Here is a 10000-nt window from a genome sequence, read left to right on the forward strand (position 1 = left end):
ATAGATAAATCTATCAATAGGTTGATAAAATCTTAAGAATCCTTTACATATTGGAAACGAGATGACCATTTGACTACGTTTGGCATAATTGTGGGCTTTAGTAAAGACTCCACACAAAACCATCGCATGAATACCTCAAGCGAGCAACTCGAAGATAAACATGTATGGGCATCACTGATAAAAATGCACAGGCACGATCTAGGTAAACTGATCACAGCTATGATGCTTACAAAGAGGTGAATTATGAAAGACGAGATCACAGTCTAAAGACTCTTTGGGAGAGAGGTCAAGGAGACGAGGTCCACCTTGAGATCAACAACAAAACCAATTTATATATTTTTGTGCGTCGGCGCCACGGGGGTTCGGATCTCGGTCGAAGACAAAATTCCAGAACTGGGAACGAGGGTAGGGATTGGTAAACAAGATGTTTGATTAGCTCTATTTTGCGGAGGTGATATCATTAGTAGACGCGAAAATATTAATGCTATTTTTTCGGAGAGCTTTTGTACGGGAGGCCTTCTTCATGACGACGCTTGCCGGTTTATAGCATGTCTGTTGAGGGCCGAATAAAACTCTTGATCTTTAACGACGTATCGACTCTCAAAGGGGTAGTGACGCAAAAGAAACCACTATTCAGTTTTATATTTCGGTTACATGTGCAAGCAGGATGTCGGCCTGCACGTTGCTATACAAATTTTAACCTACTTGGGCAACTGCGAGCAAAGGGATGCGCAAACATACTAAAACTTGATTATGCCTCAAACGCTATGTAAAATATGAATGGTTAGGGGTCAAGTGAGGCACAGAAAGCGTATCTTTAGTTGAGGAGATGAAGAATTAGCGAGTACATATAAAAACGCATTAAGATATGCTTATGGTGTTATGTTCATTATAAAATGGACAAGATATGAATCTATATATGTGATAACGTGTTTGTTTTTTGTGTGTACATGCGTGTACTGTTTGTGTGTACATTGTGTGTGTGTGAGCGTGTATATGTGTGTGTGTGTGTGTGTGTGTGTGTGTGTGTGTGTGTGTGTGTGTGTGTGTGTGTGTGTGTGTGTGTGTGTGTGTGTGTGTGTGTGTGTATGTTTATGTACGTATGATTCCCCATGAACTTGAATTACATTCTGGGTCACATGTTATCCTATCTACAGTGTGGATAAGATTGTGACCTCACATGTATGCTATACATACACACACACACACACACACACACACACACACACATATATATATATATATATATATATATATGTATATATATATGACGTTAGTAATACTGTATAGAGAAAAATCCAGGATGTTGCACACGTAATGCGACATTTTGGATTTTTCTTTACATTCTCATAAACTATTTGTCAATTCTTATATATATATATATATATATATATATATATATATATATATATATATATATATATATATATATATATAAGGCAGAGGTGAAGGGAGTGAAGTTGAGGGGACGACCGAGGATGAGATGGATGGATGGGGTACAGGGAAGTTTGAGAAAGCGGAGAATGTCTGTTGAAGGAAGGGAACAGACAGGAGAGAGAGATAATAGGAGAATAGCTGTGTATGGATGATACTATTATGCAAGTAAGGGATAGAGGGTGCTTATGTGTGAAAGATATTTTGACGCAGCCCGAAGGAATTTCTCCACGTCTTCTCTTATTCTGCAAGAAGGGACGACGAGGGGGAGTCGCCAATTAAGTTAAGTGGCTTTGCTTCGGATGTACTGTGTCTTGCTGCATTGCGTTTGACCCAGTGCAATTGGCGGATACAGTGATGACCGGTCATCCATAAAGATATAGGATGGAAGGTGTGGAAAGGGTGGTGGAAGGTAGTGAAATGGGTGGGAATAGGTACGTGCCTCTGACCTCGCTACCTTTCTTATAAGAGGGGAAAAGCTCTTGGTGTATATATATATATGTATATATATATACATACATATATATATATATATATTATATATATATACATACACACACACACACACACACACACACACACACACACACACACACACACACACACACACACACACATATATATATATATATATATATATATACGTGTGCGTATATGTATATATATATAAATATACATATATATATGTATGTATATATATATATATATATATACATACTGTATATATACATATATATATATATATATACGCAGATACATACATACATATATTTATACACACACACACAAACACAAATATTATTTATATATTATATATATATATATATATATATATATATATATATATATATATATATATATATATATATATAAACTACAGTGCACTATAATTCTAAGCCATCAACATCGGAAGAACCGTGGAGGCACATGCAGAACTTGAAACGTGGTACGCCCGAGGACTCGAACCACGCCCAGCACGTGACCAGTGCTTGTAGTGACTTGACCACTACACCATCAAGAGATGCATTAACGAAAACACACACACACATACACACACACACACATACACACACACACACACACACACACACACGCGCGCGCGCGCACATGTATGCTTATATATATATATATATATATATATATATATATATATATTATATATATATGTATATATGAATATATATATATATATATATATACGTGTGTGTGTGCGCGTGTATAAATATATATAATCACACACACACACACACAACACACACACACACACACACACACACACACACACATACATATATATATATATATATATATATATATATATATGTACATGTATATATATGTATGTGTATATATATTTTTTCTAATCTCATCTCGTAAAAGATGAGGAGAAAAATAAAATCTCGGCAACGAGCAAGAGGAGCCATATTCATCTTCCCATGCCTCCGAATTTTAATATATGCAGAATCCTACATCACATTCTGCCTTATCTGAATCTAATCCTTTATTATTCCACCCAGGTATGCTGTAAAATTTCGAGTTTCCAGTTTCGGTTCTTTTCCTTTCATATATATATCTTATCTCTTGAACTTTGATCTGCTAGATCTTTTTGATATTGAACGACTGTTTAGTATCATTCCATAAGCTCTTTGGGATATCTAGACTGCCTTTCTCCACCTACGACCCACGAGCCGACAACTGTGGCCACGATTTGCCGGACCAATAAGGAAAGTCTACTTGTCTTCTATACATTCAAGGTCAATCTGTATCATGTTATGTAAATCGGGTGATAGGGCAAGTAATTCTGATATCTGAAATATTTTGTCATTCCTTATTGTGGACGTTGTTCCTTCTATCTTATTCCCGTATGGTCGTTCCGGTCTTCTGTAAAGTGGAAAGTGTCAAACCAGGAAGGAGTAGAAGAGGTCGATAAGAGGCAGCTTTGTTAAAAAAAGAACGTAGGTGATAGCTCACACACACAAATTGTTTGATTTTCTTTCTGACGTCAATTATATGAAAGAGGACTTGCGTAAAAGAGAACTACAGGTACAGGCACAAATACGTACACTGTGGAACACTCAACATATTCAGAAAAAAATCGCATATCAAGTGGACACGGATATGCGAAATAGCGCGCACGAATAAAGATGCAAAAGATAGTGACAGACAGGCAGTCAAAAGGAAAAACACGAACACGTACTCGTACGCACGAACTGACACGCTCACGCACACACATATATATACGCATGGGCACACAAACATACACAATACATACAAACGCACGCACACACACACACACACACACACACACACACACACACACACACACACACACACACGAATATACATACATAAACAGATGCGCGCGCGTGCACACACACAGACAAATAAACCATACAACCACACCATCACACACATATATATATATATATATATACATGCTACAAATATACAAACACACACACACATACACACACACACACACACACACACACACACACACACACACACACACACACACACACACACACACACACACACACACACACGCACGCACGCACGCACACACACACTCTCATACGCACGCATGCATATTCGGTACATGCACAAACACATGCGCACGCACACACTTCCACGGACACACACAGACACGCAAATCAACCATACAACACCAACACACCAATACACTCAAAAGATATATAGATGAGGCACGCATATACACACACACACACACACAAAACATGATCATATAATATACATACTGCACACAGAAACTTACATATTCATATAGACAAACCTAGCTATACACAAGCACGCTCAATTCTCTTACATATACTCGTATGCCTACTTCGTGCATTCATTATCCTGCTTGCTGTCTCTAATCTCGTCACCTGAGCTACTGTAGCACTGTAATATACGAACATTACTCGTTTATTATATGCACACTACAGGGCCAGGGCCTTCCTTTATATGGCGCAGCACGCGTTGGCGGAGAGAGCGAGAGGGACGATGGTCTTGCAGATAAGTAATGTCGATACTCGAGTCTGTCGTTTGTAAGATTTACTTCCGAGTCGGCGGGTCAGTGTAACCACGTAATCTCGGGCTAACACAAGGACGAGAATCCCGTGATAAAATGGGTGCCCAAGTGTAACTCGCCCCCAATGTGCTGTCGGACACTTTCCCTAAGCACTGGCGACACGTCGACCCGGGCTGTACTTACTCCACTTGGAAATACTTAAAGTAGTGGTTGATGTGTTTCCGATAGCTGTTGCCCTTAACTTGTATTGTAAACTTACCTTCCCAGTCTCGAAAGGGAAAAGGTGACATGAAATAAATTGCCCCGATGAGGACGACATGCCCGAGTCTTTGGCTTATTCAAATAAGACAGGCTATAAGAGTAAAATTTCCACAAACGTATAAGGATGAATGGACCAAACTCAGAAGAAAGACGGAGTAAGAGAGACAAATAGATCAATGACTATATAGATAGATTCATAGATAGACCGATAGAATAGAATGCGAATATAGAGAATGTATATATATATATATATATATATATATATATATATATATATATACATATATATATATTGTATATACTGTATATATGTATGTATATATATCATACAAATACTGTATAATATATACATGTGTGTGTGCGTGCATATATATATATGTATATGTATATATATGTATATGTATATATATATATATATATATGTATATATATATATAAGTACAATACAACTGGTATATCACAAATACATCAGTGGTTATATATATAAATGCAGTACACTAATATATATATTGATAAAGACAAAAAATATAAATTAATGAATAAATTATATATATATAAGTACAATACAACTGGTATATCACAAATAAATCAGTGGTTATATATAGATAAATGCAGTAGACTAATAGAATATATTGATAGAGACAAAAATATAAATTAATGAATAAATAATATATATATATATATATATATATATATGTGTGTGTGTGTGTGTGTGTGTGTGTGTGTGTGTGTGTGTGTGTGTGTGTGTGTGTGTGTGTGTGTGTGTGTGTGTGTGTGTGTGTGTGTGTGTGTGTGCGTGCGTGTGTGTGTGTGTGTGTATGTATATATACACACACGCAGACACACACACATACTTCCACGGACTAAAATAGGTGGCTAATATTTTTTGTTTCCACAAGGTTTTGAAATAAGTTTTATCTATTCATTTCTCTAATCAGACATCGTTTTTGACTCAGAGGGTATTTGCATTTTACAATAAATGTATGTTTTTAATTCATACATATTACCATTATAAAACGTATGAAATATAAAAAAAAAACAAATTTCGGCTGCAGTTGGCTTTAGGAGCATCCCTCTTCAGTGTCTACCAGTGATCAAGTAAACCAGAAGGGTTGTAGCCTCATGTCTAAAGCTATGTTCATTTGTGACGGCACCAAAAATTTCAGGTTAAAAATCTAAGTGTAATTAAAAAAATTATGTTTAATTTATATCACATATTGCACCCCAGACCATAATAAGATGCCAATAGATCTTCCATAGCGCGACAGTAGTAGTTTTCCGATATCTGATTTTCCAGGAAATATTTGCTCGTTTAAATGGAAATCACACAATTCTATCAACATTATCTAATTACTTATCAAGCTTTTGATTTCAGAATAGTTTCCAGCTTTGTAGTCTGAAAAAAATACTAAAGTTGATTTTTGCCTTGGTGATTTCGGATACCGAGTTGTTGATTTTGGCTGATTTTAGATAATTAATTCTTCAGATATGTGATCAATTTTATCCAAACTTATATCGAAATACTTCATAAAGAAGAATTTAAATTGCGCAGATGGCTAACATTTTTTCAGACTTAGAAGAAGGATTGATGATATTCGTCTTTATTAAAGTCAATGATGTTCATTTGGTTACTTTTTTACATAATGATTTTTCTTGATCCACACTTGTTTAACCAAGTTGCATTCCGAGTAAAAGTGCCACAAAACTTAAATCACCAGATACCTTTTACGTAGAGTCTTCATATTCATTCCATAAGAAAAATAAAATCCATATGCTTCCTTCATGTTAACTGCGCGGACTGGATGAACGTAGGGAAATTTATTTCCATTGTGGAGTAGAACTGCATTTTATGAGTTAAATAACAAAACCCACTGATCTATATTATATGCATGCCTAGGTATCTCCGTAACAGAATACACATTGTTGCAAAACGCCATAACACATAAAAAAAAAAAAAATCAGCGTACAAAACCAAGGCACTATATGATTTATATGTTCATTTTATTTTACTATATCTATCAATTTATTTTTATTATCATTATTATCATTATTATTTTTGATCGTGTTATGATTTATACTGGGACAAAAAAATTATGGTAGTAATGATGATGATAATGATGATGATGATGATTACGGTAATGATGTCATGATGATGATGATGGTGATGATGATGATTACGGTGATGTCATGATGATAATGATGATGTTATATGATGACGATGACGACGACGACGACGATGATGATGATGATGATGATGATGATGATGATGATGATGATGATGATGATGATGATGATGATGATGATGATGATGATGATGATGATGATGATGATGATGATGATGATGATGATGATGATCATGATGATGATGATGATCATGATCATGATGATAATGATAATGATGATGATTATGATGGATGATGATGATGATTACAATGACAACGATGCCGATGGCGTAACCGAATGCGATGCCGACGGCGATATTATCACGATGATTTTAGAAAGGAAAGAACAATGAATTTAAGATTCTGAAGGAGATGAAAAGAGATGAAGTTATCAAAAGTATGATACGAACAAATATCGTTACATGGTATTCTAATATTTTGGGTCTTAGGGTGAATATCGGTTTGACTTAAGACTCATGAGTGTGAGGAGGAGGTAAGGAGGAGGAGGAGGAAGAGGAGGAGAGGACGAGAAGGAGGAGGAGGAGGAGGATGGACCTTAAAGAGGTTCGGGTGAGTGTCACGAAAGATTACGAATAAGTGAAGAAGGAAGAGGGGGGAGAAAGCGGAGGTGGTGGAGGAGGAGGAGGAAGAGGGGAAACTAGAAGACAAAGAAAAGGAAGAGAAAAGGAGGGAAGAAAAAATAAATGATGAAAGAAGAGGGTGGAAGGGTGAGGAGGAGGAGGAACAGCAGAAAAAGAAGGAGGATGAGGCGTCTGAAACGAAGGAGGAGGAGAAAAAGTAGGCTGAGGAAGAAGATAAACACAAGAGTTAGGAACAGAAGAAATATGAAGGAATGTAAGAGAAAAAGTGAAAAAGGAGTAAGAAAGGTAGGAGAAGCAGGAGGACGAGAAGAAGAAAAAAGAACTGGAGGAGAAAGAAGGAGAGGAAAAGGAGAAAAAGGAAAAGGGGAAGAAGAGAAAAAGGAAAAAGAGGAGGATAAAGAGGAAAAATTAGGAGGAAAAAAAGAAGAAGAGGAAACGAACGAGGAAGAGAAGAATGAGGAAAAAATAGAAAGGAGGAGAAGAAAGAGGTAAAGAAGAAACAGGAGGAGGTGATCGAGAATACGAGGAGGTTGAAGGAGGAATAGAAGAAAGAGGAGGTGGGGAAGAGAAAAAGAATATGATAAAAGAGAGGTAGAAAGAAGAGAAGGCGGTGATGGAAACGGGAAAAAAAGAGGATATGACAGAGGAGAGGCACAGGAGGAAGAGGAGGAGAATTAGGAAAAGGAGGAGGAAGATGAAATGGCGGAGAAAGAAGAGAAGAAGTGGGAAAAGGGACAGAGAAAGAGAAGGAGGAGACGGTGAAGAGGAGGAGGAGTACGAGAAGAACGAGAAATTGGAAGAAGAGATGTAGGAAGACAAACAAAAATACGGTAATGAAATAGAAGAAAGACAAATGAAATTAAGGAATGAGTAACAGGAGTCAAAACAGAAAAAGACGATTCTTTGGAGACAAAAAAGAAGACAACAAAACAACAAATAAATAAATGAATAAATAAATAAATAAATAAATAAATGAATAAATAAATAAACAAATAAATAAGTAAATAAATAGATAAATAAGTAAATAAATAGATAGATAAATGAATAAATAAATAAAAGAATAGTTAAATAGATAAATAAATAGATAAATAAATAAATAGATAAATATATAAATAGATAAACAAATAAATAAATAACTAAATACATAAATAAATAAATAAAAAATAGATTCCGTACAGGTGAACGAGGCAAGTGAAGAACCCCGGTGAGCTGTGAAGGAGCTGGATCCAGTGAAGGAGAAACGAGGAGAGGCGAACAGAGGTTGGAAAATACAAGGAGAAAATGTGAAGTGGATAATCAGGGTGAAATAGATAGGATATCAATGATATTGGAAATAGATTGCGCCGTTAATATTTAATTGTTAATGCCTCATAAAGGTTAATCAAACTCACACAGAAAGAGAAGGAGAGAGAGAGAGAGAGAGAGAGAGAGAGAGAGAGAGAGAGAGAGAGAGAGAGAGAGAGAGAGAGAGAGAGAGAGAGAGAGAGAGAGAGAGAGAGAGAGAGAGAGAGAGAGAGAGAGAGAGAGAGAGAGAGAGAGAGAGAGGGGAAGGAAGAGAAAGAAAGGGAGAGAGAGCAAGAGAGAAAGAGAGACAAAGAGAGATACATACGAGTATAGATAAATAGATCGAGGGAGAGAGACAGATGTAGACATATTATGCATATATGTATATATATATATATATATATATATATATATATATATATATATATATATATATATATATTATTTATATATACATTTATACACACACACACACACACACACACACACACATACACACACACACACACACACATATATGTATATACATATATATATATATATATATATATATATATATATATATATATACATATATATGTATGTATATATTAAGAGGACAAGAAAGAGAGAGAACGGTTGGGCAAGGGTCAGAGGGTGACTGGTCATGAGTAAGAGGTTGTGAGGCCTGAGGTGTCTACGACGGTGAGTGGTGACTTAAAAAAGTGTTCGATGAGAAGTGGCCGTTGGGCTGGCGAGCGAGGGAAGAAGCTGACCAGAAGAGAAGAGGGAACAAGGAAGGAGAAGTAGGACAGGGAAAAAAGTGGAGATGGAGTGAAGACGGGATGGAAGAAAAAATGGAGTGGATGATGGAAATGGAGAGGAAGGGATGAAATATGAAGATGGGAGCATGTGATAAAAAGAAAGAAAATAAGAATGTTAGGGATGAGGATTTTGATCTTGGAGGTAAAAAAAGGAGACAAAATGGGAGGTAGGGATGAGAAAGGAAAGAGAAGAAAATTGATAACGAGGGTGTATGGGCACAGGAAAAGAGAGAAAAAGAGAAGGCTGTGGTTGAGAAAAAGGATAATGGAAGTGGCGGAAGGAATGGACCAGGTGAAGGAGATGGGAAGAGGAAAAGAGGAGAAACAAAGGCGAGATCTTATGGGCAGACGAAAGAAAGAAGAAACACAAAAAATGTTGAGGTTAAAGAAGGAGATAGTGGAGGTGGTGGAGGAAATAGA

Source organism: Oratosquilla oratoria, chromosome 33 (assembly GCF_046742065.1).
Source record: "Oratosquilla oratoria isolate Oo_2021 chromosome 33, ASM4674206v1, whole genome shotgun sequence".
Classification (NCBI taxonomy): Eukaryota; Metazoa; Arthropoda; class Malacostraca; order Stomatopoda; family Squillidae; genus Oratosquilla; species Oratosquilla oratoria.